At 36.8% G+C, this 15889-nt stretch overlaps 1 protein-coding gene across 1 annotated transcript in view; it reads right to left on the reverse strand.

The window, feature by feature from the left end:
• Positions 1 to 15889, reverse strand: part of TTC7B (tetratricopeptide repeat domain 7B) — a 144519-nt gene that overhangs the window by 14010 nt on the left and 114620 nt on the right. The gene's annotated exons all lie outside the window — the stretch shown is intronic.

The following is a 15889-nucleotide window of genomic DNA, read 5'->3' on the forward strand; positions in this document are numbered from 1 at the left end:
CTAGGTTTTGATCAGAATAAGCAAACTGGGAAGTTAATGCTCACCGAGTGAAGCACTGAAATGCAGAGTGGCAGCTTCCACTTTCAAGGATAGGGACTACAGCAACAGTGTGGTTAGGTGGGGAAGGTGGGAATTCTGGAACTCAAGGCAGTCGCTGAGTCTGAGGTGAGATACAAACATTTCCTACCGGCTATTGTGTTAAACATCTGAGGATTTTATCTTCAGCAAAAATATGCAGAAATAAATGTTACATTAAATCGAATGTAATGCACATAGCAGAAAGACTACACCTACTAATAAAACCTCCTCCAATTTTAGGAAGCTTAGGGCTTGATTCTGCAGCAAATGAGATGAGTTTGGATGCCCAGCCTAAAGCTACATGGTTTATTTTCTATAGAGATCACCAGCTGCTCACGCTATCATATCACATTTTTAAAGGAAATTAAATTCAATGTGTCAATTACTTTAATAGATCTGACAGCATTTCATATTGTTTCAGACTTTATATCAAGAACAGTTATTTCTGGCAACTGTAACCTACCAACTTCTGGCTAGGCGTTCCATTAACATGACAAAGCATAATCGCAGACTGTATTTTTGTCATAGGGTTTCGTAGCCCTCTGGTAAGTCTTTGGGTCCTTGACCCTCATAATACCATCTGTTCCGATGCCATTGTGGCTACCACTTTTTCAAATGGTCATAAATTAAAACCCAGACAGAATCCCAAAGAAGCTACAGTCAGCTGTCAGGACAAACTAACAAGGACCATGACAAAATTGGGAACTTAAATGGCTGTGCAGCTGATATAGGTTCACTTGCTTGTTTTCTGAACATTTGTAACCCACTTGACAATGTCTGCCTTAATTTATTACTTGCCCCCATTTAGAAAATAAAGGGTTTTTCTTGAAAATAAGAGGATATACTTTTAAAACTATTTCTTTATTTTAAATTACTTCAAGTTAGCAAAAACCACTTACCAGCAGAGAAAATTTAATTCAGAAACCAAGGCAAAAGCAGTCCTCTCTTTGAATAAGTCAGACCACCTCTGATAGAAGGCAAGAATTTTTCCGAATTTCTACCTAACACAACCGTTGACCATGTAGATTTAGAGCTCTGAAACCATTGTCACACTGTACTGTACAGAAAAAATTTTGAACTGCATGATTTGTAAAAATTTTTTCATTTCCATAGCCCTTCACTGATAAGGTCTTTATAACACTCACAACTCACTATTTTGTCTGAATATGTTACGCTATCGAGTCGTATAGCTAACTAACCTAATGTAGCAGAATGCATTATGTTATGTTCTGGAATAATTTTAAGAAGTTTACTTTTAATAACTATCTCCATGAGCACTGACCATTATGAAGCCTGGTTTGGTGTTCTAATCTCTGTGGTTTATATCCCTGCAGCAGAGAATTTACACACACTCACTCTTATGTGCACTTGCTGATATCTAATAAAAATTAGAAATTATGAAACAGCCTTGGTAGCCTTTACTCCAGCCTCTATTTTTGTAATACTTGCGTGTTTTTTATTTTTATTTTTTTTACATCATTCCCTCTTCCGTCCAGATGAAACTGGCTAAAGAATTTAGCCATTTAGCCATGAAGGCAAAGCTGACACACAAACAAACAGTAATGATTTAGTAAGCCTGATTTCCTAAGGATATCAGTCTTAAATAGCAAGTTCAATGTGTGCGATATAAATAGTGTATCAGTAGTGGCTGAGGGAGATTGAGCACACTGAGCTGCAATGAATTACTTCACCAGCATCACTGATTAAAAAGACTAATCAATGAATTAAAACCTAGAAAAAATGTGGGCTCAAATGTTAATTTCAGCTATGTTCATAGAAGAAACAACCATAACTTCACTTATGAAGTTTCCTGGAATAAGAGGGAAGCATTTAAAAACATCTTAGTATTTAGAAAAAAACTGAAGAATCAAATGTCTGCATCCTAATGGGCCTACTAAGCCATGCTGTATTGCTCAAGTGTTGTAGGTAGTGTCACTCCTCACAGTGCTTAGCTTTTAACGGTTCTGCCAAGTGTTTTGCTAATGAACTGCTTTGCTTGGTTCATCTGAGCAGTACTAAAGACTGAAGATTTCTTCCAGGTCAAATGCTTTATGTGAAGATATGGGGCTCTTGAGTAGGAGCACTCCATTTTAACATCTCAATGTTTTGATAATACTTCTTTTCTCTTCAGTTCTCCGCCAGCTCTTAAGGAAGAAAAGCTGTTTCTAAAAGCAACTTTAAACTCAATGTAAAGGCTGTTTCTTGAAAGCCGGCTTCCTTGAAGCATCACAACAGCATCTATTAAAATGCAGGATTTCTCAGATTTGTGTGAAAAAGCCACCACACAAGTATAAACTACACAAATCTTTCTGCAAATCTCTGACCTGAAACAAGCTGCAATGCATTGTTATGCAAAGGGGTTTTTTAGTTTCCCAGACTCTGAAGTGCATCTTAGTACAAAACTACATTCAACTTCAACATCTGGACAATAATAACTATTTACAACCGTTCTGACAAACTTCAAGGTAATAAACTGCCCTCTCTTGTTTACCACCCACTAATTACAGAGTGGGAGCAGAGTTATGTTTTGCCACACCTTACCAAACTGATCCCCTTTCCCAGAGGATATGATCCCTCTTCAAGAAAAAGCTAGCCTGAGAAATCTTACTCAAAACTGTATTTATTGCATATAATGGTTATTACATGAGCACACAAACAACAACAGCAAAGGAAATTTGTGACATTAGTTCTCCAATCTGACGTGAGTATATATGTGCTCACCTGTTCGTGTTAGGGTCTACAACACCCTCCAATTTCCCCCAAGGATGTAAAACAAGACTTAGCTCTTTATTGTTCAAACCCAAGTAGGAGTCTGATTTGTAGGACAGGAAGATGCATCAAAGCATAGATCTGAACAGAACATCTGACAAAAACTAACAAGCCATTATAACAAAAGTGGCAATCTGTTTTCCTTCAGATCTCTATATCCACAGACTTCATATTTAGTGCTGGTTTGAAGTTAGCTTTTCTTGAGTTTTGAACTTTTTACCAAGTAATAACTTAAGATAAGAAACAAAGATCTATCGAAGCCATTTACCCTCATTACCTATGAAAGTACATTATTATGAAACAGTGCTAAGGTTTAACTGAGCTCTCAAAACCAATCAAAAAGGAATCATAAAGTACTGTTGCCACAGATACTTCTGAAACAGTCTGCCATGCAAACAGCCATCTCCTTCACCAATCATCTCAACTGTAATGACTTGGGAAATATTATATTCATTGAGCAAATCCAAGACAACATTGACAAAATCTTCCAGAAAGAAAGATAGTTGCAGGAAAGAGAGATGTAGGTAAACAAACTGATTTATTATTTAAAAGTATTTAAAGTTCTGGAGTGGATTTGAGACAAGGGCCTCATTTTATTTGGCTGAGCTGAAATGGCTATCAAGGAACTGCCCCATATCCCTTTACTTAAACTGCATGCAAAGGCACTATCAAAAACATAAACTTTCACTGATAAATGACAGAACTGTTTTAATCATCTACATTTTAATAGGAGGTCTATCAGCGACACTACTAAATTTAAGTATCGTAAGGGAAAACCCTCCTAAAGCCTGCCAATCATTTGCAAGTCAAAACCCACATAAGACACCCTGCAGGCTCCCTTCAACAGGCAGCAGGAATATTGATGCAGCTGCCTTAACCAGATTGGCTGATATACTGGAGATCCCTGTAGGGAAAACGATGTTTTTGAGACTGCACAGGCACTGTAAATAATAAGCACAGGCATTAAATGTGAGTCCCATGAATCTGATGCTCAAAACGAGAAATCAGGAAGCTTGTGTTGTATTTAAAACTAGGTAAATTGCAGCATCTATGCCTCAGATTCCTCGTTTCTTGACTGGGAGTAAATAATACATACTTCAGGGCAAATGTATTTGCAACACGCTGTCCACTCAAAGTTGTTATGAAAACAAATACTATAACCCTTTTAAAATATCTAGACTTTAAGTTTAGAAAAAGGGTAAAAGAGATTTCTATCATTGTCTTACTATCTGCCACACCAACTGTCTTAGTTGCCACATCTGCATCCACTCAGCTTAGCCAGTTACTTCTTATTCCTCTAAACGTGCTCAGATGCTTAAATATTCATGCTTAAAAATATAAAGATCTGAAACTAAAAATGCAGCTATACAACCAAATGTCAAATATTGAATTCAAGACTTAAATCAGGTCTTGGTTCAACAATGGAAAAATTTATAGTGTGAAGGTAAAAAAAAAAAAAAAAAGACTATAACTAATGGTACTTTTTTCAAATGCCAAGAGTTGATTGCAAAGTCTGTGTTTTAAAAAAACATACATACTGGATTCATACATACATGATTAACCGTTGAAATTAAAAAGCTCTTACCTTTTTGCTCTCTATAAAATCCATGCACATTAGTATCAGAATTAAGAAGATGCAGATCAACACTGCACTGCTGACTGAAAACGCGATGAAAGCCTAAAATAGCGTTCTGTTTTCAAGTTTAGCATTACTAAGTCTCACTCATGATGTATTTTCCCACTCATATCAGTTTAGCCAAGTAGCGTATCACAACAGAAGTGGCATTAAAAGCATTAACACTAAATCTGCGTTCACTATGTTTCATGTAAAATGAACTTGGATTAAAGACATGGTGGATATATTTACTTGTAGACAGCAGAGTACTGGAAAGAGTCTAGTTTTAGAAAACATTGATCCTTGTGCTTTTACACATTAGATAACTGGCTCAAGCAAATAAAGTGTACCACATAGCCTCTGATTTAGATATAGACTGTACCCCGGTTAAACATGATCAGCTTACTATGGCTTCAGTGAGCTGGCAGGGTGGACCAGACTTTTCAATCGTTACCCAATTAAGTCAACAGCAATTGAAATTCAGACCATTCTTTCACAATGCCAGAAGTACAGCATCAACACCAGTTTACCAAGACACTGGCTTGTAACTTTAGTGTTGATGTTAATTTTACATCACGTCATAGCAACAGCATGAAAAGATCCTTTTGGCTCAACAGAGAATCAGATTAAAAAGGCATCCAGACTTTCAAAGTAAAAGTAAAGGAATTTTCTTTTTCAAGCCAATGTAAAAACAAAAACAGAGAGATCCAGATAATTAAGCTATGAGAAATGGATTATCTCCATCCTAGAAAAGGAGAGAAAAGAAAAATAAAAGAAATCAAAGACTAACTAGCAAGTTAATAGTGGAAGCATTTTTACTACCAAAAAGTAGTATACTGTTTGTATTTCAAAAAGAAAAGTATTATTTTCTGTCTAAGTTGTTCCTTAGAGCAAATGTTGAAGAAAGGAATGGTTAGCAGTATGGTATAGGGAAAAGTGGAATAAAATAGTTATGTGTTTATCACTGGTGAGACACTAAGCTAGCCTGTAAAGTAGTTGATTAGATAGATTAATTCCAGGGGGAAAAAAACCCAAAACAACACCACCAACACCCCCCACAAAAAAAAAAACCAAACACAAAACACCAAACAAACAAACAAACAAAACCAAAGAAAAAAGCCTTACAAAACTAACTTTTCTGGATTTCAGTGAAGTTTCAATATAGCTCAATACAGGAAAGCTAATCAAACTAGAGATGGCATACAGCAGCGTAAGCATATAAAAACGAGTTAAGAACTAGTTTCCACTAGTCCATCCATCCATAAGGGATGGATGATGGTGAGTAGACTTCCAGGTTTGGCCTCAGGCCATACCTTAGTTTAAAACACTGTCTTAGCACATAAGTATCAAGAGTGACAATGAAATTTGATTGCAATGAAGTTACAGTAGAGAAGAAAGTAATCCAAAGGCTTTTAGTAAAGAGCTGCTGCAGTCCACTTTGGTTTTGTGGCACGTGCAGCTTTGGCCACAATGGTTTTACATAAAAGACCATTCTCATCTCTTATTCTCTAACTCTTGTTACAGAAGAGAGCAGTCAGTTTTATTTAGAGAAAATACTGGCCTTCTGTAGTGAGATGCAGTATGCAAGGTGGCCAAACAGCTCATCTCCTCTCCCCTACTGAGAAACCAAGAGATGGCGGCTTTCTGAAGAACAGTAGCTGCACATAACTTTCTTTATACCATTTACTGTTACTTGTTGAAAAAATATACTCTAATATGAAGAATAATGGGAAAATAACCATTAAACCTTAGAAAGGAACAGTTTCCAGTTGGACAAAACACAGTTCAGATTTTCCCATGAGTTAAAGCTCACTGAAATAATTGCCTCCTCTGTTAGTTTGATCATCTAGATTAAAAAAATATCCTGACATAAAAAATAGCCTGGCACTAACCTTAAAGGTCAATACTTTAACTCCATCTAAAACAGTTAGCTACCAGAAAACACAGTCTGTGTTTAAAGAAAACTAATCTTGGAGAAATTACATTATGCTCTCCATATACAGTAAGTTGGCTGAATCCTTCCAAAGTGCAAGGCTCAAACCATCTTTCAGCTGTAGACTCATGAGCAAGGGAAGGACTGCTAAGTACAACACTGACTAGCAGGGAAGTAAAGCTTCAGGAAATGGAAAAAAGGTCTTCAAATAAAATTTAAAATGAGATGAGTTGGAGAGATAAAGAGACATAAGAAGACTGTACCAGGCTGGGGATTTGCAGAAAAAACTCTGTACCAGAGTAGACAACTTATCTGGGGAATGCAGCTGTTTGACATAACCGTGGCAAAAGCAAGCACTAAAATAATTTCTTGAGGGACAGTGGCTTCCAGATCTCTAGTTTTGCATTACGGTAGGCCACCTTCTGCTTTATGAGGGTACAATAAAGCACCGTTCTTAAGAACAAGAGGATTTTAGTTCCTAGTCAGAAAAAAGGAATCATCATTGATTAGGTAACTTCTGGTCCTCTCAAAAGCAGCCCATTGTCTCAGGAAACAGCTTGTGCTAAAGAAAGCCAAGCCCTGCTATGATAGATGTAAAGCAAAAAGCAAAAGCTAATTCCATCAGTGCACCAGAAATGCACCTGAGAACTGCAAGAGATTTATAGCAAAATACATGCACTGATAACTCATAAGCAATTTTGTAATAACATTTTATTATAACAGGGGCTGCTAAAGAGCTCAGCCTGACACTTTGGCTACAGCGCTGCAAGTCTCTCCCACACATTTACTAACAACCACAACTAAACCACATAAAATGGTTTATCTCATTCAGGTTGCTGTTGATAGTAGCATTTAGTTCTATTTCACCAGTACGCAAAGTTACCCAGCACAAGAAATGAAGAAAAAAAAAAAAGACGTGTGTAGACAATGACTTCATGCCTTAAATGTTTTCCTGTAGTTAATGAGTTCTCACCTACTGAATTCTGCAACAGAACCTCTCTCAGGAAAAAGAAAATAAAATCCCTTTCATTCATTTAAAGTTGAGGATGGCTGGTTTCTCCAGCCTTTGTCATATTCTTTATATTTACCCCAAAATAAATCCTTAAAAGTTTGTCATTATTAATTATATGAAATTAAATTATAAGTGATTAGATGCCAGATGTTGCCTGCAAGCAAAAGCCCTTACAGACTACAGTAAAGACAGCCATGCATACCAGGTACCACATAGCCTTGACTGCTGTATAAGTTCTCCGCTCCAGCCATAAAGTAATACTTTAATAAATTCAATGAGCACAAAAATGCCCAGAGAAGCAAAATAATCATAATTAGCACAGTGCATACTTCAGCAGAATGACCTAATTTAAAAAGTGTTTTGCAAAGCAATTCTCATATTGAAAGGCAATTACACAGAGTGAAATAAAAATTGTATTTTTGAGATCCATGCAAAAAAACACCAGCAAGTATCCACAAAAAGGGATGTAGGAGACTACAAAGGATAGTAGGGGACAGCACACATTTTCAATTTCTTCCAGGCCTTCTCTTGTTTTGATTTTATTCTTTTTTTAAACAAGGAGAACTTAAATATCAAGAGCAACTATTAGCACTTTACTGACACAAGGCCTCCTGGCCATATCCTGAATTACTGGGACCAAGACTACTGACATTCTCATTCTGTTACATTAGTCTTGCTTGTCAGTATTTTTCCGCTATTAAAAATCTTTATTTTTTTCCCTCCATCCTCTTTTAGGTGGCCAGTTACACAGCAAAAGACATGGAGGAAAAGGCAAAGATTACTCTGGATATCAACAAAACCCAAGTGACAATGACTTACGTGTAGTCAGCCCTTTAGATGGTAAAATGTGCAAGGAGATGGAAGGACTCTGGAAAGACTCTGGATAGAATTACCCTAACACCTACAATAAAGGCCGAAAAAGTAAATTTTTCATTATGCTGAGATCAGATGCTTTTACTAGCTTGCTGGTCTTTCATCATCTCTGTTTGGTACTAGGAAGCAAGGAGATACTTTCCATATAAACAACTGTAAAGAGTCATAAATATTTCATGCTCTTTAAATAATGCTAGACATCTTTGCCTATAGAAGCCTCAATGCAGATCATGAAGGCATCCTTGAATGTCCCATGAGAAAACCATCAAGAAAGAGACAGAAGCAAAAAAACTTTATTTGTGAAGATCCCATCTGAGGCTTTTCAGTTGCATCGTTTTGCTGCTGACATTTTGGTATGGACATTTCCCAACCATATTGCATAAGCAGGTTGCATGAGGAGCATGACTAGAAATATTTTGGAATAAACTGCCCATTCTTGCAGTTGCATTGTATCTGCATGCTTAAAAAAAACCCTAAAAAATCATTAAATAGCCCAAGTATTAAAAAACTAGCCAAATCGAGCATATAAAAATATCAGACTGACAACAATCAGAAATGCATCATTATTAACTAGCTATCACAGAACAGGCCATTTTATGGAACTGAGGGGTACTGCAATGCCTGCAAGACAATGACCAGTGGACAACAACTAGGTTGCATGGCACATGGTTTGGCAGCACTTCACTTTTATAGTGCAAAGACACTAAGATGTGTCCAAAATACTAAGGCAGGCTTGTACAACAGAATATGTGTATATATTATCCATGCATTTATGTAAGATGAGTGAATAGAGTTGAGAAAGATCTTAATCTTTTGCATCTTCCTTCCCCGTGATTGCTATGGCAATGCACCATGGAAATGAGGAAAGAAAAAACAAAATCTGTGCTTTGTGGATTTTTACTACTGGTAAAAATAAGGAGAGTCTTGCATAATAGGAAGACTGCAACTATTTTGTCTGCAAACAAGTGTTCCCATCATGTTGTCTAACAGAAATCATTACCTCTATCTACAAAGGTTGTCTTGCTGGCACTCCTAGAATCACAAGATGACTGAGGTAGGAAGGGACCTACATCCAAATTCAAAGTGGAATCACCTCAAGTGGATTGTCGAGGGTTGTGTGCTGTCAGATTTTAAATATGTCCACATATGTGAGACTCCCCAGACTATCTGGGCAAGTGGATCTATCTTACACACCTATCTGAAATACTGTTACCTTTATGCAAAAGGTATGTGATTGCACTCTTGTTCTCCAGCCCTTTGCCTGCCAATTACTTGAAACGGACAGTGTAGGGCAGGGAATCCCTCCTCAGATGATCTGTTAAGATGTCTAGCAAAAGCAAACCTCTGATCCAGGCTAGGCTGTTGTGATCTATGGATTTTATTCCCTGAACTTGAAGTGACACTTGGTTGCTACCTACCCAATTATGATAATTAACCCATACTTGCTCTATGTGAAATGAATTGGTAATAGCTCAGTTTTGGTAACAGGACCCAGTTCAAAGACTTAATGCTATAAAACATGAACAAAAGCTTGAAATGAATGCTACTTGTATTTTGAATATTGAAAACAAAGATTCTTAAAATCTTCTAAGCAAAGAAAAGTAACTTTGGAGTAATACTGCACACTATAGACTGATCTGCTGCAACAGCAAATTGTGATGAATTATCTGATGGGTGGAATTTTATCAGTTCCACACAATACAATAAAAACACTGGAATGACTCGTGACCTGCCAAATAAAGAGGAGTAACCGTAGCCAAAGCATCCTTTCCTTCTGCCAGCATCTACCACTAATTCATTTTCCATTTTTAAAAATGGGAACAAATAGAAGTGATAAAATGGTTTTTGGCAAGCTGAGCCTGAATTGATAAACTGTGGAAAAATCTATTACACAGATAACACAAAAACAGACGAAACCAGAAAGTTAAAGCTGAGCATACCAGGCAAAAAATCCCTCTGTGAAAAAAAAAAAAAAAGAAAGAAAAGAAAGAAAGAAAACCCCCACTTTTCAATTCAGAGAGAAACTCTCTTTCAAATAGAAATTTCAGGGAAGTTAATTTAAAAAAATCTATGTAAAAAACACTTAAGAAAAGTTGCAGAAAGCTGCCTTAACCATTGCTACTACACTCCCAATAAATACTACACCCCAATAGCTTAGATTCTCCATCATTACTCCAGTTCTGTCCAGTGCAAGAACAGTGTATGCTACACACAGACTACCTTATCATCTTCAGATATTCACAGATTGTCTAAACCAAACAACTAATTTAAGCCCAGCTGCAGTATCCCTTTCATAATGGCTGTCGGCTGAGGACAGCCCAGACAAGCTGAAACCTGTTGAAGAGTCCTTGTAGAGCTCACTCTCAGGTGGTGAAAAGTATCCAAGAGTGGAGGTATTTCTTGTTGAGAGATCTGCTCCTGCTACAGCTGCTTTAAGCCATTTGGAGTAAATACAGGGTATGTGAAGAGAAAGTCTTTTATGAAGTAGGCCCTATGTTTCATCAGCCCCAAGATACCACTTTCAGAGCATCAGCATAGACAGTCCTGCCTGGGTAAATGGGAGCTCACCGTTTCACGTTATAAACAAAATCAGTGCAGTAAATTCCCATAGTCACTTTCTGTTTCCAAAAGAGCAATTAAATTCTAGTTAAAACTCAAATTTGTAGCAATTTTTGTTGTCAAATACTAAACAAAACCAGGTCTGCTTTAAAAGAGCACGGTAAAACTCAGCTAAAGCATCCAGGAATTAAGAAATTTTACTGATCTTCCTCCAATGGTAATCTTTAAGATGTGAATCCGTATGAAATGCTTAACAGCTGTTCTTGAGCTCAAAAACAGTCGGCGGTAACTTTGAAACAAGCGGGGAAAAAACAAACTTTCTTGATTATTCACCTTGATTCACATTCTATTGTATTTCAAAAGCTAATGACTATGCAAGTTGGTGTTATGTACTTTTTATTGCACTAAGCACCGATGGTTTTCTCTTGTAAGGCTAAAATGGGAAATAATATTTTCAAGGCCACATGGCATGTGAAGAGTTTAAATTGTATTGAAATGGTCCTTGAGACGCTTGAACTGAATGCTCCAGTTTAACATGCAAGTAGAACTGGCATTGTTTTCTAAGAGTAGAGAACACAACCACTTGAAAAATATGTGACAGCAGTCAAATCACAGTAAAGTGCTTTCTCTAAAAAGTGGTGAGATTTTGGCTGGACATATGTTTTGCTTTCTCTAGTTTCTATGAAATAGCCTTGAAGTTTCTGAAGGGCAAATATTTTACAAACAAATCTAACAAAACCAATTTCCGTTATTTCTCCGTTCTTCTTCAACAACTGTGTACGTAGGGGTGGACTCAGAGAGTGAGTCAAATGAGCACTGAGATTTGGCATTTAGCTCTACAGTAGACAGTTACATACAAACCACCCACAAGAACCAGTATACTATGCTTAGGATGAGCCTGGAGTTAGTGAATGTTCCCCAGATGAGGTCTTTGTTATGAAAGGAAGAATAAATACTAGAGAATACCGCCTCACTGCAGGAAAAAAGTTAGTTTGGGTGACTGTCTTTGGTCTTTCTCTTCTTTAAATCCCCTGACCCCTTCACACAGGGCCTGAACTGACATTCCTAAAGTCTTCTCTGCTTTTCCTTTCTTTCGGTCAGCTCATCCTTGACAGGCTCTTAAGCACACGCTACCAATACTACTGCCAGGCTTCTTTCTGGCAAAGTGTCCTTGGGCTGAAATAAAATGTGAGAAGTCAATATAGTTGGAAATAAATAACAATATATTTGTAACTGAGAAGTAAAGCGCATATAGTTAATCTAAGCCTTAAAAAATCTGACTTAGTTCTGCATAACAATAGGAAACTAACAGATATCTAACAGTGTGGTGTGTGGAATGTAATTCTTTAAGATAATGCTTTTTGAAAACTAACTTCTACATGAGTAATTTTGGATAAGTAATTTCTCCCCTTCTGTTTGAGTTTTCTACTCTTAGAAGCTAAACTACTAATAGGATTAACTGGCAAGTACTATGATAAATTACTTAATACTAGTCTTCTAGGATTATAATGATATACAGATGCTGGAAAAACTACTTCATGTCAAAGCTACATTCAGATCAGAAATTTTCAGCCTGAGAGAGAATACACAGATTTGTTTCCTGGACAATAGGTTGAAATACTCCTTGCCATTTCAGGCGTTACTGAATGATGGCCTGTTTCAGGACTTTCCAGACATCAGCAGTAAGGGCTACTTTCCACAACAGCACTCTGACTGCAGGAGATAAAGGACTGTTTATTCTTTTTTCACAGGGGAGGAAAACAATGACAAAAGCAGGAAGGCAGCAGTAATGCAGAAATCTGGAGGTGATGATAAAGGGTAGGGAGAATGGAGAAAGTTGTTCAAATAAATCTGTTCTGGCCAAAATCAGGCAGGTGACAATCCAGTATATATGACATTCATTTGAAGTGCAAATCATTTTTCAGTTCAGTAACTGAAGAAAATTTTAGATTTCATTGGGTGTTATAAAAAGCGATTTGAAACACAGAACACAAACTGAAGTATTTCAAACCTTTAGAACACAACTTTGTGTTGTTTTCCCTGAGTGCACTGTACAACCGTTAAAAACCAGAAAGGACCCTGCATTTGTTCAAAAGCATTGCTGCTGCACCCTGTGAAGTACACTTCATTGATGCTGACAGGCTACTGCTTTGCTCTTGACAAGTTGTGAGCAGTCAGAGCCAGCCAAATAGCAAGCCAGTATAACCCCGGGCTTGGAGAAAATTTCTTTTAGTGACAAACGGTACCAAATAGCACCTGGGAACAAGGCAGATCTTAAAATGAGAATTGCTTAACTGAATACAGTGAATGAATGTATGGATTTAAGCATTAACTGTATGAGGAATAGTTTAGTTGCACAAGGAACTAAAGAGAATTTTAACAGCATTTCTCTTTGAAAGAACTAGTTTAGTTGTTCAGCTGATTTAATTAATAAAAACCCCAGCGTTTCAGCAGGGACTGGTAGCCGGGAGCATGAACACCAACACACTGCCCCCTGCAGCCAAGTCTCCGGTTAGAATATCTCGTATCTTAGGTAATGTAACAGTATAACCCGATCAGTTCCATTTCCCAAGGAGTTTAATTAAAAAGAATACAGCTAAGCCAACTATCATTTATTTGTGAATCAAGCCACCACCATTTGATGTCATGCTGTCTTAGGCATTTCATTACTAAGGCAAATACAGCAAGAGTTAACCTCTTCCCCCAAACGCTCCCATTTATCATTATCATTTTGTTGATAAACACATCTCTTCCACCCCTCTGAACTGCTCCCATTTTCACACCATTTCCTCCTGTTTTTCATTTTAGTACATCTTTAAAACAGGAATAAATCAGTGAAGACCTTACAGACAGCAGCATTATTAATAATAACTTGTTCCTTTAGAAAATTGCAATTTTCGACAAATACAGTCTTTTAACAGATCATACTAGCCAATAAAAGGTAACTACACCCAGACAATACATTAGACTACTGCAAAGACCATGTCTTCATGGTCACATTAACAGGATATGGAGTCTGCACTTGAGACAAATGCAAGAGTCCGCCCAGAAACTCCAAAGCACAGGACACGCTGCAACTCACAGGAGAAAGCACATCAGTTCTCAAGCCACAAGACTACACTTCCTAGTTTTTCTTCACACATTTCTTCAGTAATTTAGATTAATAAGTTTTTTTCTGTGTAGAAACAGTAGATTCAGGAATAAGTACTTAAAGAGAGGTATGGCCAAAAAGTCATATTGAAAGATATTAAAGCTTCAGAGTTTAATTTTTTTTTTCCTTCTTACCAGAGTGATGTATCATGGATGGATTATAAAAGAATAATAATAATTACTGCCAATAAGCAATTCTTGTTCATACAAATCTGAACATTTTATTTAGTTTTTGTTCTTCTCTGGACAACTGCAAATAATATCTCAAATCAAAGATCCAGATTTCTAAGCCACTAGCATCAGGAATTTTTTTGAGTGTCAGATGTCACTCATTCTAAAATTTTAATTAAAAGAAAAACAATCCTAGAAAATGATTTCAGCTTCAACCATTTCAAGTACTTTTACTCTGACAGGCAGGGCTGTTTATGCTACATGCTAGAACCTGTGCCATCCTCAAATCTTATTTCCTTTTTGTTGCATTTTATACATAAACTTACTATGAGCTATACTTTGTATTTGCCCATAAAAGAAACTCATCAAGGCTTATGAAATAAATCTAAGCTCTAAGGTAACTGTTATGTTGAAAGAGTACCATTTTATACTGCTTTCTAAGCATTGCTAAAAAAAATATCAAATAATTTTAAAATAACAAATTAATCACAGAAAAGAAGGTATTTTTTTCACATAACTGTGGTTCATAAACTGATCGTGAACTTAGAATTGTGACTGCAAATACTACAAGTTAATGTTTCAGCTGTTGTTATAGAGGCTGGTACCTCCACAGTGCTGTTGCTATAATTCCGCTGCCACTGAGATCGTATCTCTTTATAATAAATTGTTAAATATACGTAAACAAAGTGTTGAGATATACAGATACTCATCTATACACACAGGCAAGAGTAAACTTCCTCCTCAAGATACTTTTTGCAACAGTCAAAAGACAAGAAGGACACAGAATCTTGTGCTTTTTTCTCACATGGAATTACATAGGCAAGTATTTTTATGGCATACATCCTTAATATCTGTATTTAAGCAGCATAAATGTCTCAGCATCTATTCAACACATCTTAGTACAAAAAAAGGTAGGCTTTTAAAAACAAAATTTTAAATTATAAGAATCCTTATAAAGGACTGGCCAATCTGATTAAATGAATAGTTACCCTCCAGCTTGCACTCATGCTGAAAAGCTCATAAAAAGGGAACCCAGATCGGAAGCACAATAATTCTCATGTCACATGCCTCTTAAGGCAGCTAATTTCTCAGTCATTCTAAAAAGCATTGCGTGTTTACAAACTATTTATTCAAAGGTTGATTCAGAGGGGCGAAAAGATACCCAGAAAGACATAAACTTTCAATTTCACTGAGCTGCACTGCTTTAGGTTGACTGTCTGCTTCCTCAGAAAAAGGAAGCTTTTGGCATTTGTCAGCAGGCTCAAATATCTTGAAATGCTGAAAAGGTGGAACAAAAAACTTTCCCTGTGCTGCCTTCCTATCTGATCCTTTGTCTCATATGTTCCCCTCAGGGATGCACAAGAAATTTCTCTGAATAATTCATAAGCACCTAGGCAGAAAACAGCTTCTACTTCTGGGAAAAAAAAAAAAAAAGATTGGGTAAGAAGCTGATTACAGCTGTTCTGCTCTCCTCTATCTGGAGGAAAACTAGATTAAAAAAAGAAAGTAGGTTTCCAAACATAGTAAGCACGGAATACATGTATGTATGTATATATGAAGTATATAAGCAAACTTAGGTATTTATGCTGGGGACGGCATCTTTGTACTTGAAGTTACACATTCCTTTGAGGTCAAGACTGATTCCCTACTTTTCAAAAATCCAAGAAATCACATAGCATGAAGGTAATCAACCAACATGTAGAATTAAACTTTTAATTTGGCATTAGGT

This window comes from Falco biarmicus, chromosome 7, assembly GCF_023638135.1.
Source record: "Falco biarmicus isolate bFalBia1 chromosome 7, bFalBia1.pri, whole genome shotgun sequence".
In the NCBI taxonomy this organism is placed as follows: domain Eukaryota; kingdom Metazoa; phylum Chordata; class Aves; order Falconiformes; family Falconidae; genus Falco; species Falco biarmicus.